Source organism: Rhinolophus ferrumequinum, chromosome 4 (genome assembly GCF_004115265.2).
Source record: "Rhinolophus ferrumequinum isolate MPI-CBG mRhiFer1 chromosome 4, mRhiFer1_v1.p, whole genome shotgun sequence".
NCBI classification, from domain to species: domain Eukaryota; kingdom Metazoa; phylum Chordata; class Mammalia; order Chiroptera; family Rhinolophidae; genus Rhinolophus; species Rhinolophus ferrumequinum.
The window spans coordinates 9,444,933-9,457,652 of NC_046287.1; the positions used below are offsets into that span (position 1 = coordinate 9,444,933).

Here is a 12,720-nt window from a genome sequence, read left to right on the forward strand (position 1 = left end):
ATACAACCAGATATGAAGATAAAGACAGGTATGTCAGGTGAGATATAAGTTAAAAACAGTGATGTTACATTTAATCTGGCTCTAAGCAATCTTCCAGATGAATGTTTCTACTGAATACACGGTATGACCTCTGAAGATTCGGGAAAGGAGGCAGGAAGCCAAGGTAACCCTGATGATCAGTTTCTTATTTAAACTGCTACAGAAGCGTTTGCTTGAAAATTCCCTTCAGAACCTTCTTTCCACTGGACATGGTGGATCCGTCAAAGTGGCCACTTCCAGGAAATCTCCCTGCTGGGAAGGTTTAAAGAAACCTGAGGAATTCAGGTTCAAGGGTTTACTGCAGTACAGTTACACAATAAAAATTTTAGCTCAAGATTCACCAGCTAGCTTTCTTTCAGGAAAAAAAAAGAAGTGTGTGTGTGTGTGTGTGTGTGTGTGTGTGTGTGTGTTTGTGTGTGTGTGTGTGTGTGTATTTAAATCAGGTCTCTTGAGATGTAATTTACACGTAGTAAAATCTGCCAACTTTAAGTGTACGATTCAATGAGTTTTGCTAAATGTAGACAGTTGTGTAAAGGCTACCACAATGAGCACAGAAAACATTTTCGTCATCCCATAGAAAGTTTTCTAGTGCCCTCCTGTTGTCTATGGCTACCCTCATCTCGTGGCCTCTGGCAACCACTGATCTGTTTCCTGTCTCTGGAATCATGCAATATGTAGCCTTTTGAGTTGGGCTTCTTCAGGTTTCCTCTTGAAAAAGAGAACTTGTGGGCTCACATTACCCCAGAGGGTGACTGAGCGTTACCAGTGGTTCTCAAGTTTCCCGACATTTACATTATTTGCCAGGGGGTTGAGGGTGGGTGGGTGTTGTAGAGAACCGTGGTGACTCACTTGCCCTTATAAATGTTCCCAAGCGGCCTGGGATTGCCATGGGATGGGTCTAACCCTAGGCATCAATCAAGCCTGCCTGGTAGCACTTCTAAAACTCCAAAGTTCCCTGCTACCAGCCTTACTCAGTGTTTGTTCTCCAGTCTCTGTGCCGCAAGCATCTCTCCCTAGGTGAGTCCTGATAATAATTGGCGATGTGTAGTTGTTCAGAGCGCAGGATTTGGAGCAAAGCCAAGCTGGATTTCACTCTTGGTTCTGCTGCATACAAGTAGGATGGCTTTGGGAAGGTTCTTTCATTTTTTTGAGACTCAGTGCCGTTTTCTGTGTAATGGGATAAAACTACCCCAGATTCCTGTTGGGTGAAAGAAATGCTATTACATATGTAAAGTGTTTTTAGCACAGTCTTTGGCACATGCTCTGCCCTCAGCATTTCTCATTTTGAACTTGATGTCATTGGGCTGACAAGATATAAAGCTAATTGGGATCAGAGTTTAGATGTTTTCTCCTTTAAGACTTGTTGCAACTAGTGACACTTTAAGCAGGTGCCATCTTGGTTTGAAGGAGTTCCAAAGGCCGGAATGCTCTAAGATTGATTCTCAGAGCTCGTGTTTTCCATGCTGTGACTCCAAGAGACAGAGCGACATGACCAGCAGAAAGGGAGGCTACTTTCTCTTTATTTTGAGCCACTGAAAACCTAGATGAAGGCTAGCTTTCACCAAGCACCGTGGCGAGGACCCATGCAGGTTTGCCCCTGTTTTCTTTGCTGTACCGTCAATGAAGTGTCAGTCTTCTCAGAACAGTGGTAGGTATTTAGTCTGTACTCTTTTTTGAGTAAAATATACTTAATTTTTTGGGTTAGTTTGCACTGCCAGCCATAGAGTGTATTTTTCTTCTCTTCTTGATTTGTGAAAGGAAAATGACAACGGGTGGACTGAGAGTGGCCGTGTGTCCCCTTTCAGGATGACGTAGGGAGGTTTTGGGCCTGAGCCGTCAGCCATCTCAAACAGATGTCACACCATGAAGGATGATTAGCCTCCTGTGCTCCAGAATGTTCCGGAACAACAAAAGGGTGAATTGTGACACATCACAAAATAAAAGGCAGGCACATTTCTCAGGCATGCTCCCAGCTAGTGGAACAGACCAGCTGGCCTGGCTCATCGATGAGAGATGCTATTTGACTTGTCAGTTCAGTTGCCAGGCTTTACATCTGTAGCTCAGGATGTGCCCACTTGTCTCTGAGATCTGCATCTGCTCCTGGAACTCATTCAAAGGGAACAGCCCTTGGAATCAAGGTCTATGGTGGAGAAAGATGGCTTTCAATCTGTCCAGAGAGGAGGCTATTCCTTGGATGCCAGCTCTGGACATCTTGGAACCTCTGAGCTTGGGTTCCCAGACTTCAGCCCCTTTGTGGAACATGGGAAAAGTCCCTTTGGTGTATTTGGGGACTTCTAAGTGGTTTTTCTGGAACTCAGTATATGTGGAGGATGAGGATGGAACGATGGACAGGGACCAGGACTTACATGACATCAAAGGAATTTGGTCCTTGAGCCTCCACCCAGGAGATGTACACTGACTCCAAGTCTCTCCAGCCTCCCCTCTTTTTAGTTGGACTCTGCCAGCTCATGTGCTCTTTTTGGTTGGGGCCTTTAATGTTTTTATATGAGTATTACCAGTGATATACTCTGGTCTGACTTTCACTTTGGTGGCTGTCATCAGAGTTCAGGGCAGGAACAGAAACAACTTCTTTGAACTGGGGTGCTGCTACCTGCCACATTAGATGAGCCTCACACTCCCTGTGACTTAGCAAACAGCAGGTTTTTTCCTCCTTCACCTCGGTGACCACTGCTTTCATCAGTTTGTCCTGGATTGTTATTTGTATAACATCTTCCTCATCCCCAACACCTTTTTTCCCCTTCACATGCCAGTTGTGATTTTTGTCTGGTGCCACTAGGATGGGAGAGAGCCTCTCTTCCATGGTGACTCTCTTCCAAATGGTGAGTCAGGGACCCAGGCTCATTCCATTTCATCTTGTGGCTCAACCATCTCCACATGTAGCTCCCAAGGTCATTGGATTAGTCTGCATCAGACAGGGAGACAGGAGAAGAACATGGAGGGTCTTAGGTGGTTTAGCTCAGGACTCTCCAACACTCCCAGTCACAATCCATCAGCAGATGGTCACATCTGACTGCAGGCGAAGCTCGAAAACATAATCTTGCTGGGTACACAGAGAAAAGAAAATGGGACGATAAGCAGTCAGCCAGTCTGCCTCAGCACTCTAGTTATCGCAAGGAGGAAGGATTTAATACAGCGACTTAGGTGCTTATGAAATCATTGGAAAGTCTGGAGGAACAGCAACCAGAGGCTGCAATTTAACATTTGGCATTGAAGTCACACCACTGCCAACAACCCAGAAATCAGGAAACTGCATCTGTCACTACCACTGGTGTGATCCCCATGCCCTCCAAACTGGTACCAAGACTCTGGAACATATAACCCATCTTCTGCCCCACTCACCTCTGCTGGTGCCCACTTACCCACTTGCACACCTTGAAAGCCTTCCATCTTCCAGGGGCTGTATTGTCACCATAGATGGGTCTCGTTGACTGAACCTATAATGAACCTAGAACTGTGTCTGTACAGGAGGCTGAGAAATGTAGTTTTAATCTTCCCAGCCTTATAATACAAGGAAGATGAGGGAAGAAGTTGAAAATTGATGCCAGTGCCCATAGACGGTATCTGGCACAGCAACCTCACTTGGTGACCACTCCTGTCACCATTACGACTGCCTCCTCTTGTCTCTGGTGACTGCTTCTTCTAGCACCTCCTTCATCCCCTGGGCATCCATCACTTTTTGTGTTTTTTGTAATGCTAACACCCATTGGTGACTTTGCCTGACACCACCTTAGTGGGACAGAGTTTCTCCTCCAACAGTGGTCACTCTGAATGAACTTTTGAAGGGGAGCTGACATTTGCAACTTTATAATTCCTCTGCCAGACTCCATCAGACAAGTTGGAATGGTACCCCCATGGTGAATCCATCTCAGTGGCCCACCTGTGTCCTAGGAGAGACTCAGGCTCCTCAATTTCTTTCTGAGGATAAGGATAAGAATCTTTTGCATTTGTAGAACCATCCAGAAGCTTCCAGAATTTGGGGTATGCCATGTCCTTCATAATATCCCCCCCGTTCACCATCCCTGAAATACTGGCTGATATTTCCCCCCAGCAGACTGATGGGGTCCTTGGGCTGGCAGGCTGCCTTTGGAAAGTGTTGTCACCCAGAACTCCTGAGGTGGCAGTGCAGATAGGAACCAGCCCAGGGTCTTCAATAGGCTCTGATCTGCTACTGAAGAGAATCTGGGTAAGTACAGTTGCATGGGTTTCCTTTCCAACGATACCACACAGTTTGTCAGTTTTCTCAGAACCATCCCGGGGAGGGCTGCACTGCACAGTCCCCACTGAGACCATCTGCCGCTTGCTCGAGGCCGGGTGGCAGATTTTCTAGCAAAATCTCAGAAGTCACTGAATGAAGGCAAAACTGCCCTAGAGAGGATGGATCCTGGCAGCGTAAGCTCAGGGAGTTAATGTGGGGAAGAAACTTTATGATAACAGTGTTCTAGTTCCTGCTGAATAAAACATTCAGAGAGCATTTCTTCTCTCAGCAGAAAAATAAAATACTCTGGAGGCAATAGGATGATCGTTCTTTTTAAATGTTGTGTTTAATAAAAATCAGATGGTTGCCATCATTTGACCTCAACAGTGCTCTCCGTCCTGATCTTCTCCTGGGCATCCTATGCGCACATGTGGGACACTGTGTCTCTGGGCTCTCTCACTTAAGCAGATGGGGAAACAGCCATTTGAACGAATGGGGCGTGAGCCCAGAGGAGGTACGTATAACCAGCTGCAAACAGACCAGTAAACACGGCTCTTACACATCTGGCAGGTAGGTAGTTCTACAGCAATGCAGCTAATAGTGCTGGTATTTAAGTGTACATCAGTAGACTCCAGATTCTGTGCACCCACTTAAGAAGCAGCCTGGAAGCTCTGTCTTGGTGCTGCTCTGCTGTCATTTGGCTGCAGACCCGGCCGGCAGCAGACCTCGGGTTTGCGTGGCTATCATCATTGCCTGCAGGGAGAGAAACTTAATTTTATCACCAGGAGAGAGAGGATTCTGAAGGGGGCCCCACACCAGTGGGGCATCTCAGAGGCGATACTTCTCAGAGGTGGTACTTCCTTTGGCCCTCTCCTGCGAGGCTGGGAATGCCAATCCGGCCCCTCGTGCACTTGCAGCGTCTGGTTCTCATTAACCCTGACTTGACAAAACCTGGAGCCCGTTAATCCTAGGGATGTAATATGCTGGAGTGCCAGGTTATTCCCCTTAAAGTGTCGAAGCGCAGTGGGGAGGGGCTTTTTCTCCCGAACGCCCCACTGGACCGGAGACGTGAGCAGGCAGAGGAGCGGGCTCCTGAGTCCCTGCGTTGCTGAGAGCCACTCCTTGAGCTAAAGGATTTGTTTGCAGTTAAAATGCAAGTATCTTTGGCCAAGAGAATTTATTCAGAATGGTTTGTTTTCTACACCTTGCCTGAGACTTTGAATAACAGATGGCGTAGAGACTTTGAGGAAGGCGAGGCTAAGAACAGCCGAGGGCCTTCTCTGACAGCTCACAGGACAGAAAAAGGGGAGACAATGGCAGGAAAGCACAGTTTACCTACCTTTGCGAGCCTGCCCCCACCCCCGCCCTTGGGAAAAGCTTTTGCTTTTTTTCTTCTTGTTTTTCATAGGTATTATTAAACAACCACCATCACGACCACCTCCTCCTCATACGCTACATATTGCCTGGAAAAGGGCGGTGACATGGACCCTGCTCGCTGAGACTTTCGTTCTGTCTATACATCTTGTTTTGCCCGGGCTGGTCTGGAGTATACTTGTGGTGGTGGTGTAATTCTTAATGGTGGCCCCCTTTCATTCTCAGAAAGTTCTAGTTTGAACTATCAATTGTATACTCACCCTGTTGGTAGGCACCTCCTAGGACAGTGTCATTTATTTTGTCTCTTTTGTTTAATCTCTTCATTTTTTATTTCTTGTTTTGGGGAAAGAGACACAAGCTTCTACTTTCAGCAATTTAGTGACAAGGAGAAACGTGAGTCGATTGGGAAAACACCAGGGCAAGCCTGAAAGAAATCAAGCGACACAAGTATGCACATTGCAGTGGAACACAGGGTCCCTGGTTCCTCCTCAGTCCCCGGAAGCTCGCTGGGGTCACCACTCAGCACCAAAGCGGTGGCGTCATGGCCTCAGGGAGAAGCTTTGGGAAGCTGGCGTGGTGGGCCGGGCTCCTGATGGCCCGGCGGCCTGAACAGAACTTTTTTGGGTACGATCTACTGAAGATGTGACTGTGTGGTAGGAATAGCAGGTGACAGGTATTCACACAGGGGTAGGTCACGGTTACATCTGCTCCCAGCGCCAACAGAAAAGTGAAGGTTGATAACTTGACCTGGCTGCCTCAACTGGGGAAAAGGATTCTTGGAATTAGGAAAGATGGGCCAAGCATGGCGGCCTTGGGCAGTTTGCTCTGCTGGACTGATCTGTGTCCAAATCCCAGGCTGTTTGGAGACCTGTATATACACACACACACACACACACACACACACACACACACACACACACTCTTCCATCTATGGTATTTACTAAATAGCAGACACTCAACACAGAAACATGTAGATGGGATAGTGTGGGACAATGGAAGCTGGTGTGGTGTGTGTGTGGGGGTGGGGGTGGCAATCCAACTTGGGTTCACATCCCCCGTGATTGACGATTGACTAGCTGTGTTACTTTGGTCATGTTTCTTAAACTTGCAGAGTCTCAGGCTCCTTAACTGAAGTGTGGTAGTTGGGAGGAGGAACTGGCAAAAATGTCTTCCCGTCCTCAGCTCCAGGTCTGAGGCATTGGATCGGTCCACAGACGGTAGTCACCAGTTTCTCCTCATCCTTATTCCAGCTTCAGTTTTAAGAACCTTTAAGTTGAGCAGGGGGCAGTTTGTAGAAGAGGAAAACATACTCTCTTCTGGCTAAGGGAGCATACCCACAGTCATCTTCTATTTCGTTACAGATTTCATATTCCTTATGGGCAGCATCAGGTCTGACCCACTGACCCCACTTCGTATACGCTATAGGGGCCCAGCATATGCCTGGCCGCTGGCTTGCTAACTGTGTAATTGTTGTTATTGCTGTGGAAGGAAGAAACGAGCGGGGTCAGGAGCAGGAGAGTGTTTGGTTTATGGGGGAGCCATGGAGCTCAGAGTGATGTTTTGGTTCTTTGAGGTTCCTGCAGAGATTTAGCTTGGGGGATTGTCTCTTAAAGACACTGCTCGGGGCCTGCTTCTCTCTCTGTTTCCTGCTGTCCCCAGAAGATAAGAGGGTCACAGGGTCCGTTCCCCAGAAAACTGGCCTGCTCTTGTCCTGTTCCTGTTGCGCATCATTTGTGTTTGGCCTTGGCTCTCCTGTGTTCTGTGCTGTGCGCAGAATATCAATTGGTGTGGAGCAGAAGAAGCAAGCCAGGCGCTTCCAGGCCAGTGCATGCGTTATCAGGGGGGAAATGATGCTACATGCTCAGAAAAATCACTTTCTTTTCTCATCTTATAAATTAGCTCAGGATCTCTGGGATTCTGAACCCTTATTCCCACAGAGAGTGCTTTAAAAGGAAAAAGAAAAACCACCACCAACAAAGGAATCAGAACGCATCTCTCTGGGCAGCTCCAAAGCGGAAGCGTGGGTAGAAATGGGATCTAGCAGTCCTTAGGGCACTCAGAGTTCTCCTGCCTCCCTGACCCCACTATTTCTCCTTAGCATCACCCGCCACCCCCCTTTGGTTATTTTATCACAAAAGACTAAGACTTGTGATCTCAGTTGGGACTGGCAGGCTGGGCAGCAGAGGAGAGGGGGAGGTCCTGCTTTGTAGAGGAGAAAGGTCATGCAAAACATTGGGTTCTTGTGTCTGGTGGTCTACTAGACTTCTCAGAGATAGGTTTACCTTTATACTGGTTTTATTGCAGATGCACTGACAATCAGAGCAAGAAATGGACTGAAACATCATCTAGACCGACTCCTTTGTCCTAGAGATCAGGAAATTGCGAGCAAGAGAAGGTAAGTGATTTGCTCAAAGCCCTCACAGCGGTGAGCCTGTAGGGCTCTGCTTCATTGCTTTGCCTGTCAAAGAAACAGACTTAGGGTTCCCAGGAGGAAAATGGGCAGATTTCCCCCTTTCGTTTTCTTCCAGAGTAAAAAACGCATTCCTATATGTTCTTAATCTACTTGTAAACGCCAATGACTAGCTCCAATGTTAAGTACTTAATATAATTTGCTTAACTAGCTAATTGCTAACCATGGAAAGTAGTTTTCTCTGACCTTTTATAATCCATATTCCTTCCACGGAAAAGAAATTCCAGTCATCAGTAGTTTGGTGACATTGGCATAAAAAGGTGAATTACTTGGCAGAAAACCAGAGTCCCGTTCCCGAAGGTCATGTTTTTCTCTACAAACACCCTATACTCCCTTATAGAGTGAAATGTAGAAGGAAAAGGACATTTGGGAGACTTCAGGTCTTGCCTGCACCCTTTCTTAGCCGGATGACTTTGAAGAAAGAACCTGACTCTCAGCCTCTGTTTCCTCAGCTCGCTCTAATACGTGTCTCATAATTGTGTCTATCTTGTAGAGTTGTTATGTGGATTATGTGGATTGACGTATGCTGGGGGGTACCAAAACCAAGTACACACATGACTTGTGTGCGTCTTTTGTTATTGGTATATATTGAGTATTACCATTTTAATACAGTGTTTTCCTTTCTTAAAATGTGTATACATTTTTTTTTGACACCCTCTGTATACGTAAGGTTTCTAATGCTGTATCTGGCGCATAGTAAGTCTTCAATAAATATTATTGTTAATAAATACTTACCATGGAAAGATCTGAAAGTTTGTAAAAGTATGAAGAAGGAAAGCTGCCCCCATTTCGTTCCTCAGAGTCTGCTCCTCTCCCCACCGTGGAGCCATCATGGTATCAGAAGGGATGTATAATTTAGTAGTCTGCTTTTTTCCCTGTAGCGTTCTTTTGTGAACATCTCATCTTCTTCAAACATATGATTTTTAATGTCTACAAAATATTTCATAAATAGACATACCATAATTTATTTATCTGTTTCCCCATTGTTGCAATTTATTTTATGTTTTTCCTATATGTTTTTCCTTTAGAAGCATCCTGGCATAGAAATCTTTGTCTGCATTTTGATCATTTTCTTAGGATAAGTTCCTAGAAGTAAAATTATTGGGTCAAAGCATAAACATTTGTCAGAATCTTGATTCAAACTGGCAAGTTGCTTTGCAAAAAAGAAGCAGTGCTTATTTTGTAAAGCTCCTTTTCCAAGGCTGCACACGTTCACATTTCCCACTGGGCTATCTTTGTGAAAAGGGTAGAGAAATACTTAACTAATATCCTTGATCAATCAAGAGTCAATTTCTTCCTCCTCCTCCTGGGCTGCATAGAGGACCCTTGGAAAGGTCCCTGATTTTGGGCTCCTTTGGAATCTCCTCCTAGAGAAACCCCAGGTGCTCTAGTTGGGGGAGTTACCCAAACTAAGCTGACCTCAGGACCTCAGCTGATCCAAGCCAGTCTTCTGACTGGTAGAATGGCACCCTCCATCATGCCCATCTTTAGAAGCTTGCAGAACAGTGGTGCCCATAGGTTCTTTGCTTAGTCTATTGCTTTATGGATAAATGCCTCTCATTTGCTAGAAAGCTTTTGCTTAAGTTTATCCCCCCAAATCCTTGACCCATTTGGTCCTTAAGCAGCGTTCTCCAGGTGCACGTCTTCTCTCCACAGTGTGTGGGTGATGGCCACGTCACAATGGGTGCTGTGCTGGTACCTCTATGCGTCCAGCACAGGGAATGCCTGTTGCATGGCTCAGGTATTGTTAAGCTTCTCCTGAAGTTTCTCTTCCTTGGATCCAGAATCTTTACCTTTTCTGGAATCACCCTTTCTATTTTCACTGCCCCTCCCCACAGTTCAGGACTCCCATTCTTTCATCTTCAGATGCTGCATCCTTATCTAATTGGTCTCTGTGCTGTCAACCTAGTCCTCCTCCAACCCATCCTACACACAGTTGCCAGATTGATGCTCCTTAAACATAGTTCTGGGACTGCCACTCTTCATTGATGACCAGATTAAGCACACTCTCAAGGCCATTCATTTTGTAGACTCTGTTTCCCCATAATACTTTTCCAGCCAAACTGTAATGTGTCACTTGCTGTTTCCTAAACGGACCCAATCCTTGTCAGATTCCTTAGTTCCCTTTGCTTTAATTGCTTTCTCTATTTCCATGTCTCTAACTGAAATTTCATCTATCAGTGCCCATCTGTAGTGCAGGGGATCCTGCCGACTATGCCATGTGTCGTGCGGAGCGGCCTGCTGGGTCTCTGGTCCCGCTCCCCACATAAGAACGCAGGACATGGTGAGGCCAAAAAGGAACACCCACGGAGCCATAGGTAGGGGAGTCACACCACTATACTCTCGCTGGCGGCTGGGTTGGAGAAACAGGAAACAGGAGCCACACAATTCTCAACCCTCACTGCTCCGCTTGCAGGCTCAGCCACGATCTTCTTGCTAGCTCCCCCCTTTCTTTGCTAGCGTAGCCACGGCGGTTATATTAGTGCCCAATGGCTCACTGGTTACAGCTGACGGCCAACTAGCCACAGCTGATGGCCATTTGATCACAGTCGACGGCCATTTACTACCTGAGCCAGCACCTTTCTATGTGAGGCCGAGAGCCTGGAAACTGCTTTTTGGGGCTCTGTCCCCACACCATCCCAAATATTCGCACATGGAGTCTGTCTTAAGTCTGCCCCTTCACCGGAATGAAAGCTCACCCACCATAAACATAAAGCACATTACAATCTCTTTCTCAGTTTTCCTCATAAGACAATGATTTCTAATCTTCCCTGTGTCCCACTCTTGGTAGATAATAAAGATTACCTTTATGATCTATCTCGTGTTATCTAATCCTATAGATAAAAACTCCTGGATGTCAGGACAGTGCCTGCCTCCTCTCTGTACCCTTCACGTCACCCCAGAGTGCTTTGTACCTGGTGGGCTCTCATGCTCTGAGACCAAGTTCTCTGACACAGCCCTCCTCTCATGCTGGCACACACAGTGGGAGCAGCACAGCTGCCTAGATTTATTGCTTTTCCCCAGGAGAGGCAATTATAACGCTTTATCTTCCCCCTTTGGCTTGCAGCCAGTGGCTCTACACCTAGTCTCTAATTTTCTTTTTGTTTAAAGGGATATTCTCTGTACTCAGTGAAAGCACAAAAAAATGATGGCAACGAGAATTGTTGCTACTTATTGAAAGCCTACTATGTGTTAGACACTGTGCTTTACATATGAGATCTCACTTATTAATCTCCAGAAAAATCTCTTAAATTAGATAGTTTATCCTATTATCCTACTTTATGGATGAGAAAATTGAAGTTCAGAGAGGTTAAAAATGCTGTACCAAAATCCACAAAATGTAGTAGATTAGAGCTGGAGTCAAGAGTCGAATCCAGATCTATTGGTCCAAATCCTTTCCAGTATGTGCCCCTAGAAAAGAAGGAGTGAAGGGTTGGGTGGATGTCAGGCTCTGGCTAGGTTTTCCTGGGATCTAACACCCTGAGGCTTCTCAGTGGGGGAAGTGCATACTTTTAGTGCAGTTTAATTATGCTAAGCCCGTGCTTCCTCTTCATGCTGCTGCAATGCCTATGAGAGGACAGGGACATGGATGGAGCTTCTGCTTGGGTCTGAGTGCCCTTGGTGAGCAGCTCATGACTTACGGGCCCCCAAAGGGCTTTGACTGTGCCCTTGCTTCTCTCAGAGATCTCTACAGCTCCCAGATCTATCACTGCATCGATGGGTAAAACGTACACTTGACATTAAATTATGGGAAACCTGACGCCTTGCTACACTCCCTTGGTCATCTGTCTGCTCCAGGGAAGGCAGTGGGAAATGGGTACAGTATATGCTAAGATTAAGATGATCTCATATGTCTTATTTTAGGCATCAAAACTGGGTATGTTGGGATAATGCAATGCTAATTTTCAAAGAACTTTAGGAAGCTAGTGCTAGTTATTTAATAGGTAAGTGAGTGAATGAATTCAGGAATATAGGAATGAATGAGTGGTATTTAAAGTTTTGTTTTTCGTGGCAAGCAATAGGGAAAAATGGAAAAAATGGTATCTTCCAATTATTAGCAGTGTGACTTTAGGTAACTTATTCTGAGGCTCAGTTTTGTCATGTGTAAAATGGTGATGCTAATACCTGCTGTCAAGAACTGTGAAAAGTCTGAAATTTCCCCCTACTTCCAGCTTACTTATTAGCCTGCCACAGTTTCAAAGATGCTGGCAGAAGACATGGACTTTTGGGTCAAATAGACTGACTTTATTACTCACGGCACAACAAAACATGAACATCACCATACTTATATAAGTTCCCCTTGCAAATGGCTCAGGTGCAATACTGCACAGAAAGTATGCTGTGTTATAGGAGAGGGACCCCCAGGCTTAGGGTATTGGATTTATAAGGGGCAGTAAGCATGCCTGCCCTTTCCTCTGGAGGGTGATACTATCTCTACCTTTCCGGGCTGTTTGCTAATGTCCTTGAGAAGATATTCTAGAACAAAGGGAACTATTGCTTTGCTTGTAGGACAGGCAGAAATGCATGAGATCTATGAAGAACTGGCTCCCTAGAAAACCTTGTGGATTTTTTTTTAAAGAGGATTAAATGGTGTAACATCTTGTATCAGTCAGGAGAATTC

The 12,720-nt window shown here is 45.9% G+C and overlaps 1 pseudogene; it reads left to right on the plus strand.

The window, feature by feature from the left end:
• The first annotated feature begins 7,932 nt into the window (after positions 1-7,932).
• LOC117021610 (protocadherin-8-like) overlaps positions 7,933-12,720 on the plus strand; it is a 127,744-nt pseudogene continuing 122,956 nt past the window's right edge.